Source organism: Erinaceus europaeus, chromosome 1 (genome assembly GCF_950295315.1).
Source record: "Erinaceus europaeus chromosome 1, mEriEur2.1, whole genome shotgun sequence".
Lineage (NCBI taxonomy): Eukaryota > Metazoa > Chordata > Mammalia > Eulipotyphla > Erinaceidae > Erinaceus > Erinaceus europaeus.
Genome location: NC_080162.1, coordinates 147178884 through 147199158, shown reverse-complemented (window position 1 = coordinate 147199158; position 20275 = coordinate 147178884). Strand labels below are relative to the sequence as shown.

Here is a 20275-nt window from a genome sequence, read left to right as displayed (position 1 = left end):
ACAGATGATTTCTCATATGAAGGCTTGATAGCTGTAATCACTTACTTGTGAAAAAAAATAAAACTTGTAACAAGTTAGAAGTTTACTATAATTGACTTTGGACTATAAGCAGACTCAGGTTACTTAGAGAGTTAACGCATGTTAGTGACAATGGTTTTAACATTTAGAGTACTCTGAGCAGATGGGTCATACAAAAATTTTTGGTCATTCAACACACTCACTCACAAAACACAACTGGCCAGTCATAATATAAGACATTCAGGGAAGGGTAGGAGAGAGGGCTCTGTGAGCCAACTTTTGTAGGTTTTGCCATGTCATATTATGGATCCTGGGATGTATCCTGCATCTAGTCCTCTTGTATTTCTTGTTCTTCAGGGATAACAGTGCCATCATGAGGGTATTGTCGGACATGGCGGGCAGGAAACCAGACAGGTTTAGAGTAATTATGAGGGAAAACGCATGCAAAACCTCTTCCCATGGTCAATAGAGGGTCAGGCCCTTTCCAAATTTTATCGAGTGGGTCTCTCCATTTGACCTTAATAGATGGGAGAGTAGATGCTGTTTGCCAGTGAAGAATAATAGGAGGTAAGTCCGAGTTATTGTAAATATTAAAGAGATTTAACGTAGTTAAGGCTTTTGCTAGCTGGATGTTGGGGGGGGTACATTCCTCCTTTATCTTTATTTAATTGAGCCTTAAGGGTTTGATGAGCCCTCTCAACAATGCCTTGTCCCTGTGGATTATAGGGAATGCCTGTGGTATGAGTAATGTTCCAGAGGGAACAAAAATCTTTAAATTGTTTGCTGGTAAACGCTGGTCCATGGTCAGTTTTCACTTGAAGAGGTAAGCCCATCACAGCAAAACAGGAGAGCATATGGCTTATAAGATTTTTAGAGCTTTCTCCTGTTAGACCTGCTGCCCACATAAATTTAGAAAAGGTATCAATTGAGACAAACACATATTTTTGTTTGCCAAAGTTTGGTATGTGGGTGACATCAATTTGCCAAATAGCATTAGCTTTTAAGCCTCGGGGGTTAACACCAAGAGTCTGAATAGCAGGTGTTTTTATGAGACTTGCACAGGAAGAGCATGTAGCTACGATATGTTTTAATTGTGATAACGGAACATCAGGAAATCGAGCTCAAAGGCCTTTAAGATTAACATGGGTGGGAGTCGGGCTGTAGCGCAGCGGGTTAAGCGCAGGTGGCGCAAAGCACAGGGACCGGCATAAGGATCCCAGTTTGAACCCCGGCTCCCCACCAGCAGGGGAGTCACTTCACAGGTGGTGAAGCAGGTCTGCAGGTGTCTTTCTCTCCTCCTCTCTGTCTTCCCCTCCTCTCTCCATTTCTCTCTGTCCTATCTAACAACAACAGTAATAACTACAACAATAAAACAACAAGGGCAACAAAAGGGAATAAATAAATAAATATATAAAAAATAATAAAAATAAAAAAATAAAAAATAAATTAAAAAAAAGATTAACATGGGTTAGGGAATGAAAGTCAGCAGGATCAGAGACAGAGACTAGGAGAGCTCCTTTGGAGGCAAGGCGGTCAGCTGCAGCATTCCCTTCAGACAGGGAACCAGGAAGAGCGCTGTGGGAATGAAGGTGCTGAATATATAGTGGTTGGGTTCGAGAAGAGAGCATAGAGGTGATTTGAATCGAGAGGGGAAAGTGGGTTGTCATCAATTTTCACATAGGAACGAGCAAGCCATGGAAGTAAGTTAACAGTATACACACTGTCAGAAAAAAGGTTGAAGGATTCTGGTACAGCTTTTAATGCAAGGAAAACAGCATAAAGTTCTTTGTACTGAGGGGAATTCTCAAGAAGCTCAGTAAAGAGAGGTTTAGGAGATTGTTTGTCTGGGTAATATATAAGGGCAGCAGCTCCCTTTTTTCCACCATCAGTGAAGACTGAGCAGAAGGAATGGGATCTCGAGAAAAAAGTTTAGGTGCTAGTAGAGGCAAAAGAGGTAAAGAACCTATCAATTTATTAGAAGGAAAATGGTTATCTATTTGTCCTGGAAACCCCAGGAAGCTTATGGCAAAGCAGGAATGATGGCATATGAGCCACTCTGTATCTGTGAGAGAAAAGGGCAGAATAATTAAATCCAGTTCTTTCCCTAAGACCTGCACAGACCTATTTCTCCCTTGGCAAACAATGAGCGCTAACGCGTCTATCTCAGTGAGGAGTCTTGGAGTTCCTCCTGCTGGCGTGTGAAGCCACTCAAGAACCCCATGGTCTTGCCACAATGCCCCTACTACTGTGGGGGTGGAGTTGAAGATTAGAAGGTTTACCGGAGAGGAGGGAGAGAATCGAACAAGGTGCATGTCCTGGAGGGCTTTGTTAACCCTTTCCAGTGCCAAGGAGGCCTCGGGAGTTAACTTACGTTTTGAGGAGGGCTGTTTGTTTTCTTTTAACAGGTCAAACAGTGGTTGGAGGCAGCTTGTAGGCAGATAGAGATACTGCCTAAGCCAATTTAAATTTCCTAGAAAACTTTGTAAAGAAGCAAGAGTAAGGTTAGAAGGAAAGGTGACATTAGGTTTTAAGGGACGAATTTGCGTTAAAGAAATCTCTGAACCTAAGAAAGATATTTGAGGGATTAGCTGTATCTTCTCAGGGGCTACATTAAGGCCGCTTTTCTTTAATGCAGGAATGAGAAAATCACGTAAGGCATAGAGATCTGTATCTGATTTTCCCCATATTAAAATATCATCTGTATAATGAAAAACATTAAGGAAGGCCCTTATTAATATATGGGACAAGGGCAGATTTAACAGCCTCTTGACAAATTGTAGGACTATTGGCCATACCCTCGGGCAGCACCAGCCATTCAAATCTGTCAGCAGGGCTGGCGTTATTAATAGAAGGGACAGAGAAGGCAAAACATTTACAATCTTGCAGATGCAAGTGAATAGAGAAAAAACAATCTTGTATATCAATAGCTATGATTGGAATTCCTGTGGGAATTGCAGAAGCAAGAGGCAAACCCCTTTGGGGGGAGCCCCAGACCTGCATGGTTTTATTAACTGCACGGAGATCTTGGAGGAGGCGCCATTTTCCCGAGCGCTTTTTAATCACAAAGACAGGAGTATTCCATGGGCTTCGAGAATGACGAATGTGTCCCAAGGACAACTGCTCTCGGACAAGCTCTTTTAAAATTTCTAACTTATCCCTAGGTATAGGCCACTGTTCACCCAGACAGGCTCATTAGAAAGCCAGCTTAATCAGGGTGTTTGGCTACGAACAGTGGCATTTAGTATTGGGGGTGCTGATTAGACTTGGTCTCGCGGAAACGAGTGTTACGCTCTGCAGAGGCATCTGTGGATATCCTAACATCAAGACATTCCAGAATATCCCTGCCCAATAGGTTGGTGCTAATATTAGCTACCAAAGGGCAGAAGTGTCCGGTAGAACCTTCTGGGTCTTCCCACATGAGCGAATCTTGTGTGCGAAATGATTGGGTCACCCCTCCTACTCCATGTAAACTGGGTCCAGGGATGAGTTCCTAATCTTGGGGAACCTCTTCTTTCCTTAAAATCGTCTTTGCTGCCCCCGTGTCAATCAAAAATTTAAACGGAATATTGCCAATCTTTACTGTCATAGAAGGGTGACCTCGTTCTAAAACAGGAGTGGTCCACAAAATCTCAGGCCCCGAATTTGTACCATTCAGGGGCGTGCCATCTTTATGAAATTTGGACCAACAATCTCTCTTCCAATGAAACCCTTTACGACATCTTGGACAAACAGTATGTGGCCTCTGGCTCCCTGACTGAAAGCGGGGTTGCTCTGACTGGAGGCGTGGTCGCAGCTTCTCAGGACATTGGTTACGCCAATGTCCTTGGAGACCGCATTGAAAGCAGGCCCCGTTTTGATTACGTGGGGTAACTGCATAAACCTGTGTCGTAGTGGATGCCCCATAATTGCCTGATGTAAGTTCCTGTGTCGCTAAAATCCAATTATCTGGGTGTAGGTATTTAAGATTAAGGCGTGCCTGACGGAATTGTGGTATCATGCCTTCCCAGACAATAGAGTGCAGGAGTAGTGAGCGGACATCAGGATTATAAATCTTTCTCTCTAAACTTGTCTTCACCCTTGAGATGAAGCTCGCTAATGATTCATCAGTGCCTTGGCGAAGAGAGTTAATGGGAACTGACGAATCTACATCGGGTGGGGTCACCCTTTCCCATGCTTGTGTTGCGCAGATGCGTACCTGTTCAAAATAACCGGTTGGAAACCTGGCTTCTGCCTGCTGAGCTCCAGATTCATAAGCTCCTTCTCCAAACCAAGCATCAGAATCCCACTCTACCTGTTTGTTACTATTTTCCTGCGACTGTCTAGAGCACTCATCGTGGAAGCATGCCTTCCACTGTAGGTAGAGGGGGTCTGGGAGTGCAGCATGAGCCAGATCTTTCCAATCTTGGGGCGTGTTAAGATGGTGGTTAAAAACTCCTTAAAACGGACTTGGTCCATGGAGCGTGCATTCCGTCCTCCCTGACCTCTTTCCTGAGTCCTCCGAGTACTTTAGAGGAGTATGGCTGCCACGCCTGAGGGTTTTGTTTAGAAGGGGCCACATTTACCGGGAAGGTGTGGATTTGGTCCAATGGCACGGGAGAGGGAGCTACAGAAGTGGAAGGTGCCGTGGAAACTGCTGTAGTGGCCGCAGGGGAAACTACACAAATATCTACGGGGACGGAGCTCTTGGGGTGAACTGCACATGGTTAAATGCTGCCTTTAACTCCCGTACCTCAGCTACTAGGTCTCTTAATGATGACGTATCAGCAGGGGGTGGGGTCAGAGAAGCAGAAGCCTCAGGGGAAGCCAAAACCGGGGCGGTAGGAGGAGGGGCTAGAGAACCGGAAGCCTCAGGGGAATCAGGGGGCGGGGCCAGAGAAGCAGAAGGAACTGAACACGTGTCTGCCACAGAAGGAACTGAACATGTGTCTGCAGGAGCCGAACACGTGTCTACAGGGACAGCAGGTGAAGGGGTCATGGAAGCCGCAGAAGGAACTGAGCACGTGTCTGCAGGGACAGAAGTTTGGGTGCTGACTGCAAATCGCTTTGGGCGTTTAGGTTGTAAGCACATATCTCTTAACTCTTATATCTCAGGAGAAGCTGAACCCTGGGCGGCAGGGGGCAGGGTCGGAGGAGGAGCTTCCGAACACGTGTACATGTCTGTGGGAACGGAAGTTCTGGGTCTATCTGCTGATCGCTGAGGGCATCTGAGTCTTAAGCACATGTGCTTTAACTCTCGTATCTCAGCCTCAAGGTCACTTATCCTCATGGCAGACCACGTTGTACATATCTTGTAAGTGGCAACCACAGTTATAAAAATCCAAGGGGTAGCGAAAATTAAACCGTCTGTGAGAGCGCAAATCTGTCCCAGGGCAGAAGGAGATAATAACTGGGACACCTCCTCATAAAACGAAAAAATTCCCATGGTGGAGGGAAACGCGGGGCCACAGAGGCGGGCGGATGCCACTTACCTGTGTCTGGGCAGCCTTTCTGGACCTCAGGCGCTGGGCCTGAGTATGGGACACGTTGAGCGCCAGATGTTGTTGAGCCAGGTGTTATTGTGCGCGGGCCGCGGAGAAGAGAGGGGGTCCGGAGCGAAGAGGAAACACAAATCTTTATTTGCGCTGGCACCTCAGAGTTGGGTGTTAGAGAAGCAGGTTGGGCCACGTGGAGGTAGCGAAAATGGCTGCCTCACACAGTAACCTTTCCTGCGTCTGAACACTGGAGTGAAGCGCTGGCAAGAGAGAGAGGTGCAGAAGAAAAAAGGCTTTTATAGGAGCAGCTTTCGCGAGAATGGGAAGGGGGAGGAGTAACCATAGCACTCCAGGATAGGATGATAACTCGTGAGAATGGGAGGGGGGAGGAGTAACCAAAGCACTCCGGATATCGCGGGGATATAGACAATGCCCTGAGGGCATAACATGGCGAAACAGGCACTCCGAGAATGTCCCAACTCTCGTGGGAACTAGCAGTAGCCTGAGGAGACAACATGGCAAATGTGACTGCATTGGCACAATTTCCCAGCATCTCTCCTTGGCCCACATGTGCTAAATGTTTTCTTTTTTCTTTTTTTTTTTAATATTTATTTTCCTTTTTGTTGCCCTTCTTTGTTTTTATTATTGTTGTAGTTATCATTATTGTTGTTGGATGTTGTCATTGTTGGATAGGACAGAGAGAAATGGAGAGAGGAGGGGAAGACAGAGAGGGGGAGAGAAAGATAGACACCTGCAGACCTGCTTCACTGCCTTTGAAGCGACTCCCCTGCAGGTGTGGAGCTGGGGGCTCGAACCAGGATCCTTGCGCTGGTCCTTGCACTTTGCACCATGTGCGCTTAACCCGCTGCACTCCCGCTGGACTCCCATGCTAAGTGTTTTCATCAGGTAAAATAAAAAATTAGTTTTAGCAGTTACAGAAAGGCCCCAGAGAACCAGTTAATCCTAGTGTCAGTCATTTCCTCCTTTATTGTTATAAAAGTTTTGTTCTTTTTTTTCTTAATCTGTATCTTGGCCAAGGAGACAGAAGTGGTAGCATGTACTAAGTTGCCTTCCTCCCCTCTTCCTTCCCTTCCACACAAAGTACTTCCTCTATGCCAGGTACTGAGAGGTTGCTAGGATACAGCAGCAAACAAGAACCTCGCCTTCATTAAGTCTACATTCCATTGCAGGAATATAGTAAATGTGGAGAAAATAAAACCGTTTCAGATATCAGTAAATGCTAGACAGACAATAAACCGGATGATGGGATAGAGAGAGTAAGCAGATAAGCCTTGGTCAAGAGAGAGGACAAGTCAGTTGGAGGAACCTAGAAATACTAGTAAAAGAGGATGTCATGCTGGCAGTTCCTCTCCCGGGGATACATTCTAAGGAAGAAAACACACCCATCCAAAGAGATCTTATGTTCACTTATGTTCAGAGCCTCACAATTTGTAATAGGCAAAACCTGGAAGCAACCCAGATGTCCAACAACAGATGAATGACTAAGAAAGGTGTATATGTATAAAATGGAATTCTACTCTGTTGTTAAGAATTATGAAGTCACCTTCTTCACCTTGTTTTCATATTAAGTGAGATAAGCCAAAAAAAGAAGGATGAATATATGATGATCTCACTTGTAGGTGGAAGTTAAGAAACAAGAACAAAAAAGGGAAACATAAAGTAGAACTTGGACTGGGTTTGCACTGAAGCAGAATGCTCTGAGAATAAAGGAAGGGTACATGGGAGGAGGGGGAGAAGGGTCAATGCTTTGGGGTCCTGGTACATGATGGTGGAAAAAGGCCACCAATGTGCAGACACCTGTCATGGTGAAGTGAGAATTTTTATCCATGTGTCGACAGCTGTACTGTAAACCACTAACCTCCCCCATCAATAAAATTATTTAAAAAGAAGAAAAGCTAAGGTCAAGGAGATAGAGGGAGTTTCTGGAACTATGATGAAGGGGTATAGATTCAAAATGAAGGAGGTAATCATTGGGATATTTTAAACTGGAGAGCAGCTCCCTATGCTTTGTAGGACTCTGGTTGTACAATCTAGAGAATGACTGTAGTGTGGAAATGCAGAAATGGAGCCAGAGAAACCAGAACAAAAACTAAAACAGTTGGACAAGTGAGAGAGGATGATAAGTTGGGCCAGAATTCTAACAATGGAGGTGGTAAGAAGTGGTTAAAATTAAAAGAGATCACCTGTCCTCACTTCTCCCTGATGTTGAATTTATATTACTCTCCCTTTAGTAAAATTAAATATATCTTTCCCATTAACCAATAAAGAGTCTGTCTACAAAATAAAAAAGTAAATGAGTGAGTGAAATTGAGAGATTTTCGAGATCAGGTTAACTGAGTGAGTTTATGCCCTACATAAGGCCTGCAGTTATGACAGATGGACATTCCACTTTTATGGTTTTCCACTTGTCTACCAGCATGTCTATTAAAAGTTTTATTGCCCCAGAAGGTACATGTCTACATTATCATGTGGTCTGGTAAATCAGTAATTAGTTGCAAGTGCATACTGGACTTAATCGTAGAATACAAGTGTCCCTCAGTTCCTCATAGAGGATGTCCACTGAAAGAACTCCTCAAATTTCTTAGGGTTCCCTTCATATCCATTAGGATACTGAATGACAGTTAAAGATGTGAGGCAGGTATGGTGGAATGTACTGACCCTAGTTCTGAACCTGTGCTTCAGCCAGACATGCCACCTGGATGACCATCAGGCTGCCCCGATGACACTGCTGGGAGGCCCAGGTCACTCTGGCTTGACCAAACCAGATCTCCCACCGCCACACCTTTTACCAGGAAACATCTTTTGAACCCAGACCCAATAGAGCAGAGTGAGGAGGCAAAGGAACTCCATATCATCCACAGCACTTGTTTTCTGTCTTTATTGTAGAAACCATTTTCACTGAAGTGAAGGGGTATCCTGCTGTGGTTGTGATTTGAAGGTCAGACATAAGAGCATTGCCTCACCATTTGCAAAGCTTCCTATGGTGCCTCCCATGTGGGGTTGGGAGTTCAAACCCAAGTCTTTGTGTATAGTAAAGTGTGTGCTGTATCAGGTGAGTTATCTCCTGGCCACTTCCATCTTTTTTTGAGGATACAAGAAGGGTCAGTTGACATATCCACATGCTTATAACTCTACCCCAACCTTTCACATATACCCTTCTTCCCAACTAAGAAATGCAAGCCCAAGTTAGGAGACCACAAAGAGGAAGCATGCCTAGTTCTCCCCTACTTGCTTTCTTGTTACCTTTTGATGATAGTAGTATAAATTCCTTCTAAGGGTGATCTTATCCCTTCTGTGTAAGTAGTTGACTGATGCTGCCAGTGGAAGCCTGCAGAGGAACAGTCTCTGAAATCACCAGAAAATTTTTGGTAAATTATACTCCTTTATGCATATGATTATTAAAGCACACTGTGGCAGGTTAGCAAACATTAACAAGATTTATCATTGTGGAGAAAAGGCCCAAAAGCCAAGAGATTAGGCCATCAGATGGCCTGTCTGTTTGGATGTTTAAATCAGTAAGATCTGTGGCAGATACAGCATTGGAGAGTGACACTGAGCCAAACTCTAAATTCATCAAGGATTACATGAAAGAGAATGACCTCGGGAATCCTAAGTTACTGCCATAAGAAAGGATGGTACCTGGTAGAGTAGTAAAAGACACTGAAGGTAGACCAAATGCATAGAAGAGGCCTGAGATATGGGGACTTTGTTGATACTTCCCTGAGTCCCACCAGGCTTAGTGAAGAGGTTAGGGCCTCAGGAGGTACAAAAGAGGCTCAGTTTCCATCATCTGTCATTATTATCTCTCTTGAATACAATTCTCAGTTCAGCAGCGCCCCCTTTTTTAAAAAGCCATAGCACTGATTATATCCCTTCCTTTGCCCATTCTATGCCTGTAAAACCATGCTGCTGAGCTTGCGTTAAAGTTATGATTACAACTGTGGGTGGATCTTTAATGCTGCTGGGCAACCTTGCTAGATTTCCCCAGCCATCACTCCTCAGATCCCTCTAGATAGCTACTGCGTGTCTTACGTTTCCTCACATTTTCATCACCTCGTCCACATTCTTCATTTTCATCCGATGACCTTGCTTCCTACTTCCCAAGCTATCTGTTTCCCACAGTGGTAACCACATGTCCTCCTTTATTTCCCATTACTGTGTAAAAACTAGCCTATCTCGAATGCTTTGTAATTATTATTCTTGTAACAATTTCCCCTTCTTCTGAAGCATTCTTGTAAGGATAACAAATGCTTTCATTTCTCCCTCCTTGACAGTCCACTCACTCTTAATTGTTTGTTGCTTGGTTTCACTCAAGCCTCACAGAAAAACTTGTTGAAAGAGTTGTCTGCATCCTGTTACTAGTTTGTCCTCTAGGTCCTATTCTTTCTTATACTCAACCAAGTCAGATTTCTGTCCCCATAAATTTACTCAAACCATGCTTATCAGTTACCATTGATGCCTACATCTGACTTAATAGAACAGAGGTGGTCACCCTTTTCTCATTGAAATACTTTATTTACTTGACTTCTTTTTTATTTTTTTTATTCACTTGGCTTCTAAGATAGTTGTCAAAAACTATGAAGGGGGGGTCGGGCGATGCCGCAGTGGGTTGGGCACACATGGCGCAGGGCACGGGGACCAGCATAGGGATCCCAGTTCGGGCCCCCAGCTCCCCACCTGCAGGGGAGTCGCTTCTCGGGTGGTGAAGCAGATCTGCAGGTGTCTGTCTTTCTCTTTCCCTCTCTGTCTTCCCCTACTCTCTCCATTTCTCTCTGTCCTATCCAATAACAAACGACATCAATGACAATAATAGCCGCAACAAGGGTACAACAACAAGGGCAATAAAAGGGGGAAAAAATGGCCTCCAGGAGCAGTGGATTCATGGTGCAGGCACCAAGCCCCAGCAATAACCCTGGAGGAAAAAAAAAAACTATGAAGGGTCTAAGATTTTTAACTTGTGTCCCTGTCACACTTTTAATAAAAAGATTTGTGGATTAGAGACAAAAGACAATCTACTACTTAATAACTGAAGCTAAATCAGCAGCCTCCAGCCCCCACCACCAGTTCTCTGAGCCCAGTTACTCCAGAACACTGTAAAGGGCCCAGATAACTCTTGCACACATGGTAGATTGTGTTATAGGAAAGGAAATGTGGGGCCCAGCAGTAACACACTAAGTTAAGTGCACATAGTACTGTGTATAAGGACCCACACAAGGAACGGGTCAAGCCTCTGCTCCCCTACCTGCAGTGTGAATGCTTCACAAATGAAGCTGGTCTGTAGGTGTCTGTCTCTCTCCCTATCTCCTCATCCCTTCTCAATTTCTCTACCCTATCAAATAAAATGGAAAGAAGAAAAAAAAAAAAAAAGGATAAAACAGCCCCCAAGAACTGTGGCTTCCTAGTGCCAGTACCAAGACCCAGCAATAACCCTAGAGGCCAAAAAAAAAGGAAACATGATGTTAGAGGACCCAAATCTTTTACAATGGGCACTAAGCACGCATCTTTGCTCCAAAGGAAGACACCACTACTTAGTTTCCAAGACCATCCATGACATAGACATTCTTACAAAGATAGTCTGGTACCAACATACTGTGACATCACCAACTCTCCAGATAGTCAACACCTTACTTACAGTGCTTGCACAGACATCCAAGATAGTGGAGAATTGTCTGGCAGTTCCTCCTTCTTGGGGAACATCTTTTCAGTCTGCTGTGCCAATTCCTCTTTACTTTTCCAAACTTTAGATCTCTGTTGCTCAATACTGCAGTCCCACTCTACACGTAGCTATCTAAATTAAAATCCTAGTCATTCAGTCACATTGGCCTTACTTTAAATGTTCAATAGCCATATGTGGGCAGAAGTTAACTACTGAATGGTACAGGTATTTATTTCTACATTACAGAAGGTTCCAGTGGATGATATTGCTCTGTATGTTTGAGTACCCCCAGCACTTGGCCTTTTGATATTTCTTTCTATATTCTTGTAGAGAAATTGAATTTCTTATTACAAGATTTACTACAGAATAAATATATCTGTATTTCCTTCTCTGTTCTCTCCCATGGTGAAGTCATCTAGCCCAGAGGTTTTTAGTTTGACTCTCAGTTTTGTGTCAGCCCATTTGTACCTCTCTCCTAGAGCCCAGACTCTCCCTCAGCCACATTCTACACCTCTTTACCGAAATATCTAAAAGGTAGCTGACATCTAGAACTGAACTCTCCTACTAATAAATCTGCTATTTTCAGTCAGTTCCCTTCTAATTGTTGAGAAAAGAATGAAAATGAAAAAGAAACAGCAGTAAATCAACTCTTGATTCATACTTGACCACTTTTCTATAAAACCCACACATTTGTCCCATTGGCTCTTATTTCAGACTTGATCCAGAATCTGACTATTTCTTGCCCTTCCCCTGCTGGGGTCTGGTCCAAGCCTGCATCATCTTTTGCCTGGATTCTGAAAGCAAATTTAACCCCTTCTTTGGTATTCCTTTTTCCTTTCCCTTCTAGTCTGCTCTCATTATGGCAACCAGGATGTTTTTGTTAAAAACTAAGTCAGATCGTCTTGTTTCTCTCCCCTCAAAATTCCTCCAATAACTTTCTATCAGACTCAATCTAATCACACAGACGTTCACTCTCTAAAACAACTTTGGTTGTGGGTGTGGTACAAAACTGTATACCCTATAATTTTAAATCTTGCAAACCACTATTAATCACAAATAAAAATGGCACTGGGGAAGGGGAGACTTGCTCCCTCTGTAAAACTTTTTTTTTTTTCCCTCCAGGGTTAGCATTGGGGCTTGGTGCCTGCACAATGAATCCACTGCTTCTGGAGGCCATTTTTTCCCCCATTTTTGTTGCCCTTGTTGTTGTTGGATAAGACAGAGAGAAATCGAGAGAGGAGGGGAAGACAGGGGAGAGAAAGACAGACACCCGCAGACTTGCTTCACTGCTTGTGAAGTGGCCTGCTGCAGGTGGGGAGCCAGGGGCTTGAACCGGGATCCTGATGCCAGTTCTTGCTCTTCATGCCATGTGTGCTTAACCCACTGTGCTACTGCCCACCCCCCTTTTTGTTTTTGTTTTTATTGGATAGGACAGAGAAATTGAGAATGGGAGGGGGAGATAGAGAAGGAGAGAAATAGACACCTGCAGACCTGCTTATCACTTATGAAGCGACCCCCCCCACACACACAGGTGGGTAGCTGGGGCTTTGAACTGGGATCCTTGTGTGGGTCCTTGCACTTTATACTAAGTGTACTTAACCCAGTGCACCTCTGCTCCCCCTTTTTTTTAACCAGAAGTGTGAACCTCTGGTTTTTGGTGAGACTGGGGTTTGAACCTGAATCTCCGCTGTCTCGGACTTAAAGGCACAGCCACTACACTAGGTCAGCACTTTGTGCTCCCTCTGTAAAACCTACTACTTATTCCACCTATTTCCCCCTCAACAATTGAAAATACTCATATATATTTTTTCCTCTGACAATTAATTTCAACTTATATGGCAACTTGTTATCTTATAGAATGATCAGTGTCATGAATTTATTTCCTTAGGGTATTGTTTAATTATTTCTCTGTTAACAGTGTTTGTTTGTAGTTGGACATTAAATCTAGAAGATTAAAGTATTTTAGGGAATGGCCAAGAAAACAGCTCATTTGCATAGTGTGCTGCTTTGTCATGCGAGAGATCCAGTTCCAGCCCAGCCCCCACCAAACTGAAGGAAACTGGTGCTGTGGCTTCTTTCCATCTGCCTCTGTTTCTTTCTCTCTGTCTGAAAAAGTTAACCTGGAGCAGCAAAGCTTGGAGATGATCAAGAAAAAAAAAATGGGAGTGGGAGAGAAAATTCCATAAATTATACTTTGAATTCATATTATATCACACTGAGATATATATTATATGCTTTTCCCATCATTAATGGTGACAAACTTAACTAAGATGATGCCATTCAGATTCCACCATCATAAATTTACACTTTTACATTTATGATTAACAGTCTGAAAAGATTTTTTATTAATGATTTAATATTGATTTACAAAATTGTAAAGTAACAGGAGTTATACCTTTCTCACCACCAGAGTTCTGTGTCCCCATTTCCTTCATTGGAAACTGCAGTCGTTCTCCCAAAATCACAGATATGGGTTGACTATTACTTCTACAACTGTATATTTACACACATGCATATATATATATATATATATATATATATATATATATATATATATATATATATTTGCCCCCCCCCCTTTTTTTTCTGTGGTCCTGCCTTTTCTTCCTTTCTAAGTCACACCTACACCTATTACTACTTCCAAGTTTCCTTCCATTTTTCCTCTTCTCTCTCATGGTCCTGATGGGAATTGTGTTTCAGAGCCCTCTGGTCACCTTCACATAAATTTCTTCCCCTCTGAGAGTATGGATCAAAATTCTTTATGGGGTGCAGAAGGTGGAGTTCTGACTTCTATAATTGCTTCTTCTCTGGACATGAGCTTTGGCAGGTCGATCCATACACCCAGCCTGTTTTTTTCTTTCCCTAGTGTGAAAAGTTTTGTTTTGTTTTGTTTTGTTTTTTAGCTTGGGGTTTAAGAATTTTTTTTAGTTGTGGAACTCTTCAAATGAAATCTTTTCTGGCAATACAGTATACTAAGGATGTAAAAATAGAGTTTTTCTAGTTGCAATGAGAAGTGCCTTGAATTGGCAGCTTCCAAGGGAACTCTGACAAGCACAGTTTGCATCTTGCAGGGCTTATCCAAGAGACTTGAGGAAATGAAGTCCCCCAGAGGATGCTGAAGTCTTAAAGCCTCCTGGCGTCTCTTGAGAAACGCTCAGTCCACTTTCTGGGGAGCTCTTCAACTTTGTTGAAAACCTGTGGTCGTGGAGCCACCAGGATGGCATTTAGGTTTTCCCTTGCTGTCCACTTAAAGCATTAAGTTATCTAAGTGCTTTCTTTGACGTTCTATCTGTTCTGCAGATGAGGAGAATTAAATTACCTCATTCCCAGTGTGTGTTGGGTTGCAGTCTCCCCCCCCCCCACTTTGGAAATTCTTCTTCATGCACAAAGAATTCCATATTCAGACATTATTCATCTCCTGTCTGGAGAGTAAAAAGTCTCATGAGCTTCTGTACTTCTTACCTCTTTCCACCTTTGAAATATTCACACTGCTGCAGCAGATAAAGTCACTTTTTTTTAAATTTTTTATTTAAGAAAGGATTAATGAACAAAAACATAAGGTAGGAGGGGTACAACTCCACACAATTCCCACCACCCAATCTCCATAACCCACCCCCTCCCATGATAGCTTTCCCATTCTCTAGCCCTCTGGGAGCATGGACCCAGGGTCGTTGAGGGTTGCAGAAGGTAGAAGGTCTGGCTTCTGTAATTGCTTCCCCACTGAACATGGGCGTTGACTGGTCAGTCCATACTCCCAGTCTGCCTCTCTCTTTCCCTAGTAAGGTGTGTCTCTGGGGAAGCTGAGCTCCAGGACATATTGGTAGGGTCTTCAATCCAGGGAAGCCTGGCCAGCATCCTGGTGGCATCTGGAACCTGGTGATTGAAAAGAGAGTTAACATACGAAGCCAAACAATTTGTTGAGCAATCATGGATCCCAAGCTTGAAATAGTGGAGAGGAAGTGTTAGGGAGGTACTCACTGCAAACTCTAGTGTACTTCTGCTTTCAGGTATATATTTTGCAGTAGTTTATGGATACGTGTGCACATAAGCTCTCTCTCCCAGAAACTGGTGTATATCTAGGTTATGGGACTTTGTTAGAAAGTGAACTACCTGAGATGAAATTAGAGTGTACTATAAAAGGAAAGGTCTCACCCGAGTAATGAAGCTGAAGGGTTGTCATTCCACACGTGAAGTCTCTGGACACAGTCTGAGGTGAAGCATGTTGAGGTGGCAATCGTTGCGTTGGTTAGGTTGTGATCGGCAGATGCAATATTATTTGGTTTGGATTGGGAGATGCATATGGGAAAGTGGGCCCTATCCAAGGGTTCCAGGACTGGGGGAAGTAGAGGCTCTATAGTGGAGATGTGAGGTTCCTGCTGTCTTAGGGTTCCAAAAGACAATCGATAGTTAATGTTATCATCACATTATTTGTTAATTGGGTTAACTTTGAAAAGTCCTTTTGTTAGGGTTTGCTGTACAGTATCCAGTATCTTGTATATAGCTGTGCTATTGGATGCTTCTAATCTACTTGGTCTAGGCTTTTGAGAGAGTCCACGTATCAAATACACAGCCTATATATTAAAAGGATTCAGTTTGTGTTTTGAGAAACTTTGAGACATACAATTGATTTTCCCCCTCTCATATTAATTAACTACTGATTTATATGTCTACATTTTGCTAGGAGTGTACATAACACCATTCCCACCACCAAAGGACTGTGACCCATCCCTCCCGCCCACTCCCACCCCTTTTAGTGTTTGCTTGTTGCTTGATGCTTTTCTGCACCTTGCTTACCAGAGGGCTCAATATGCCTTAGCAGGAAACTGAATAAGTCCATTTCCTATATCCATACACTGTAGGTAAGATGTATGGTATAAGTTTTTATTTCTATAGAAAGTTGTTTCCCTAAAATAAATGGTAAAAGCAGGTAGTGAACATTAGTTAAACTTCAGTTTTGTTTTTTTAAATGTAAATATATATGTGTGTGTGTGTGTGTGTGTGTGTGTGTGTGTGTCTGTGTCATCTTGTTTGCCATAAGTATATTTAAAGCCAAAAAGAACTTTTAATTCTTTTATTACTTTATTAAGACATTGATGGTTTATAGTTGGTTGTAGATACATGGGTACAATTTGTCTCCTACCCATGATAGGTGTCTGCAAAACACTGTCATTCCCTACTTAGGTCCATTTCCTCTATCACATACCAGGACTGCAACACCCTTTCATCTCTTTCTTGCCCAGAGTCCTTTTTCTGCTCCTTTCTAGTAGTACAGCTTTGGATAAGTTATTCACATCTCTTTGTGTCTCAGTCTCCCCAAATGTTAGACAAAAATAACAATAGACTTATTGAAGAGACAATATATTAAATCACTCCTGACAATACCCAGAAATTAGGAAACTAATTATACACTTGATTTTTGTTTTTAAAATTTTTCACTTAAAAGAGTACAGTGAACATCTGATATCTTCAGTTATCCTCAGAACTTTAAAGACATATTAAATACATTTACCTTTATTTTTTATCACATTCTTCAAGTAAAGATTTACACAGTAATATTTCCAAAATAAATTAGTTGCTTACCCAGATGTCCAGTGACAGGCAAGTAGTTAAGAAAGTTGTGAGTTATATACCCAACAGAATACTATGCAACTGATAAAAATAATGAGGTTATCTCCTTTGCCTCAACTTGGATAGAACTTGAAGGAATAATATTAAATGAAATAAGCCAAAAAGAGAAGGGCAAATACTAGATTACCTACCATAGGTGAAACTTAAGAAACAAGGACAAAAAGGGAAAAACAAAGGGAAACTTGGACTGGCAAAAAGAATCTTTACAAATACAAAATACATTCCTACCATTCCTAGATGTGATCTTTGTTTTCTTCTTTTGTTTCTCTCCTCTTCTTTCACTCCCCATGCCTATTCCCAGTAGGCATGTCTTATTTCCACTGCCATTACTTCTATGTTTTTTTTAAAGAATTTATTTATTTATTCATGAGAGAGATAGGAGGAGAGAAAGAACAGACATCACTCTGGTATATGTGATCCCGGCAGGGGATCGAACTTGGGACCTCATGGTTGAGAATCCAATGCTTTATCCACTGTGCCACCTCCTGGACCACTACTTCTGTGTTTTTTCAAAGCCCATTTATTTATATCAAAAACAAAGATATTGCCCATTTTGTTTGATAACCTTTGCCTCTTTTAGCAAGCTTCATAATGCCACACTCATAGAAGGACCTATCTTTGTCAGTGAAAAACTCAACAAGGTGCTACTTTATGACCTTATCTGAATTGAACGTTATACCACAAGAAGCTTTCTTTCTTTCTTTTTTTTTTTTCACACAAGAAGCTTTGAAGAGAGTGAAACAAGTGGAAGTCTGACAACACAAGGTCCAGTGAGTATAGTGGGTGTGGCAACACATCCCATTCAAGTTCCAGTGGCTTTTGACGTGATCAAACTTGTGTGTAGTCTTGAGTTATCATGATGGAATACAACTCATTTACAGTTAACAAGCTCTGGATTTTTCTGGTTGATGAACTCATTCAAACTGTCAAATTGCCAACAGTACACATTGGATTTGATTGTTTGGCAGTGGAGCATCTGGTTGAGTGCACACATTACCATGCATAAGGAACCAGGTTCAAGCCCTCTACTCCTTACCTGTGGTGAAAGAGGGGTGGGGTTTGCTTCACTAGTAGTGAAGCATGTCTGCAAGGTGTCTTTGTCTCTCCTTATCCTCCTCCCCTCTCAATTTCTCTCTGTCCTAGCAAATGAAATAGGAAAAAAGTGGGAGACGGGATGGCTACTAGGAATGGTGGATTCATTGTGCAGTGATAACCCTGGTAGCAGTAAAACAAAAAGAAAAATAAATTGAATGTTTGGTTTCTTGGTAGGAGCTCAAAAAGCACAATGTCTTTAAAAAATCTCACCACACTAAGAATAGAACCTTCCTCTAATGAATGTCTACTTTTGATGTTTGAAGTGAATCATCACATCAGGACCAAATCCGATTGCACACCACACTGTTGTAAACAGTCCACTTCTCATCACCAGTTATTGGTTGCTTCAAAAAAGGATGACTTTCCTTATGTTTAATGAGCATATCACAGATATTTGTATGTGTTATCAAATGGACTGCTTTGAGTCCATGAGGAACCCAAATATCAAGCATGCTTACATATCCCAGCTTTTTGAGTAGTTGTGAACATTTTTTTTGTAATTTTTATTTATAAAAAGGAAACACTGACAAGAACCATAGGATAAGAGAGATACAACTCCACACAGTTCCCACCACCAGAACTCTGTATCCCATACCCTCCCCAGATAACTTTCCTATTCTTTATTCCTCTGGGAGTATGGACCCAGGGTCACTATGGGGTACAGAAGGTGGAAAGTCTGGCTTTTGTAATTGCTTTTCTGCTGAATATAGGTGTTGACAGGTGGAACCATACTCCCAAACTATCTCTCTTTCCCTAGTGGGGCGGGGCTCTGGGGAAGCGGGGCTCCAAGACACATTGTTGGGGTCATCTGCCCAAGGAAGTCAGGTTGGCATCATGGTAGCATCTAGAACCTGGTGGCTGAAAGAAGAGTTATTATATAAAACCAAACAAACTGTTGACTAATCATAAACCTAAAGGCTGGAATAGTGCAGATGAAGATTTGGGGGTCTCCTCTTTGTAGATAGTTAGTAAACCTATGTTAGGTATATTCCAAAGAGCACATGACTATACTAGTGTGTTTTTTTGTTGTTGTTGTTGTTTTGTGTGTGTGTTTTCTGAGCCTGACATCTGATATACAGGTGGATCTAAGTTATTGTCTGGGAAGATGATGTCATGGCTGGAAAAAGGACCAGAAGTCTGGGTCAGGGAAGAGAGTAGCTCCCAAATATGGGAAAGATATATAAATATCGTTGACTGTAAACCCCATCGATTTGATGTGATCTGGGGCCCATATTCAGCTTAGGAGCCTATGTGACCTCTGCATCCCTATAGATCTGAGCTCACATTCTGAGGTCATGAGTAGGAACATTCCAAGCTGCCCCAATTTCAGAACCTATCTTCCTCAGGTAGAAGATAAGAGTATGTTGTCCAGCCTCCCTTCAGAGGATGGAACATTCTTTACTGTGGTTGATTCATGTTGAGGGCAAGGTCCTATGGGGACTCACAGAGGGGTCCATTGTGTTGTTCCTGATAGAGATGACCAGTAACAGTGGAGAGAGGGATTTATTTGAGGTCTAGGCCCATGTTGTCTGTTTGGGAGTCTCAGGACTCCCTGACTAGGGCCCCAGCTGATGGGGTGGCCTAATAGCAACTAAAGATTCAGCATTAAAGTATGCCAGTCTCTTGTCCTTATTCAGCTTTTGCAGTCCTTACTTTGATAAGGTTTGCTTTGCAGTGACTGAGGGAAGTATAATAGGAGGTAAGTGAGGAGGTTATCTACTTCTAAGTAGACACTATTTCATTAGGAACTTTATGGTGTCTTTTTAGGTCCTTCTACTTGCTTGCTGCATATACTGACTCATTGCAGACTATTGTGCATTTTGCTTTCAGGTATATATTTTGCCCTAAATTATGGATACATGTGGACATATGCCCTATTTCATGGGATCTGGTCTATATCTAGGTTTTGGGACTTTGTTAAGAAGTGAACCACCTGAAATGGAATTAGAGAATCCTATGAAAGGAAAGGTCTCACCCAAGTAATGAGGCTTAAGGGTTGACATTCCATGCCTGATGTCTCTGGACAGTCTGAAGTGAAGCATGCTAAGGTGGTACTCATTGCGTTGATTAGGCTGGGATTGGAATGAATTGAGAGAAGAATGCAGGAAAGTGAGCCCTACCCTAGAGGTTCCAGGACTGGGGAAAATATAGGCAGAAGCGGGAGATTCCTGCTGTCTTAGCGTTTAAGAAGCAATAGAAAAAAAGAAGAAGAAGAAGAAGAAGAAGTAATATATAGTAATTGCTATAATCAAATTATTTGGCAATTGGGTTAACTTTGAAAATCCCTTTGTTAGGATTTGCTGTATCATACACAACATCACCATAATTTATGTCCTTTGACATTATTTGTATATAGCTGTGTCTTAGAGTAATACCAGTTGTTTCT

At 42.4% G+C, this 20275-nt stretch overlaps 1 protein-coding gene across 6 annotated transcripts in view; it reads left to right on the top strand.

Moving 5' to 3' along the window:
• The window catches only part of PPP2R3A (protein phosphatase 2 regulatory subunit B''alpha), a 182191-nt gene that overhangs the window by 31829 nt on the left and 130087 nt on the right, over window positions 1–20275 (top strand). The window contains exon 1 of one of the 6 annotated variants that reach the window (XM_060196891.1): window positions 8397–8562. The exons of the other annotated variants lie outside the window; for them this stretch is intronic. The gene's annotated coding sequence lies outside the window, so the exon portion shown is untranslated. Of the gene's footprint in view, window positions 1–8396; window positions 8563–20275 lie in introns of those variants that run through there. 6 annotated transcript variants of the gene reach the window in all.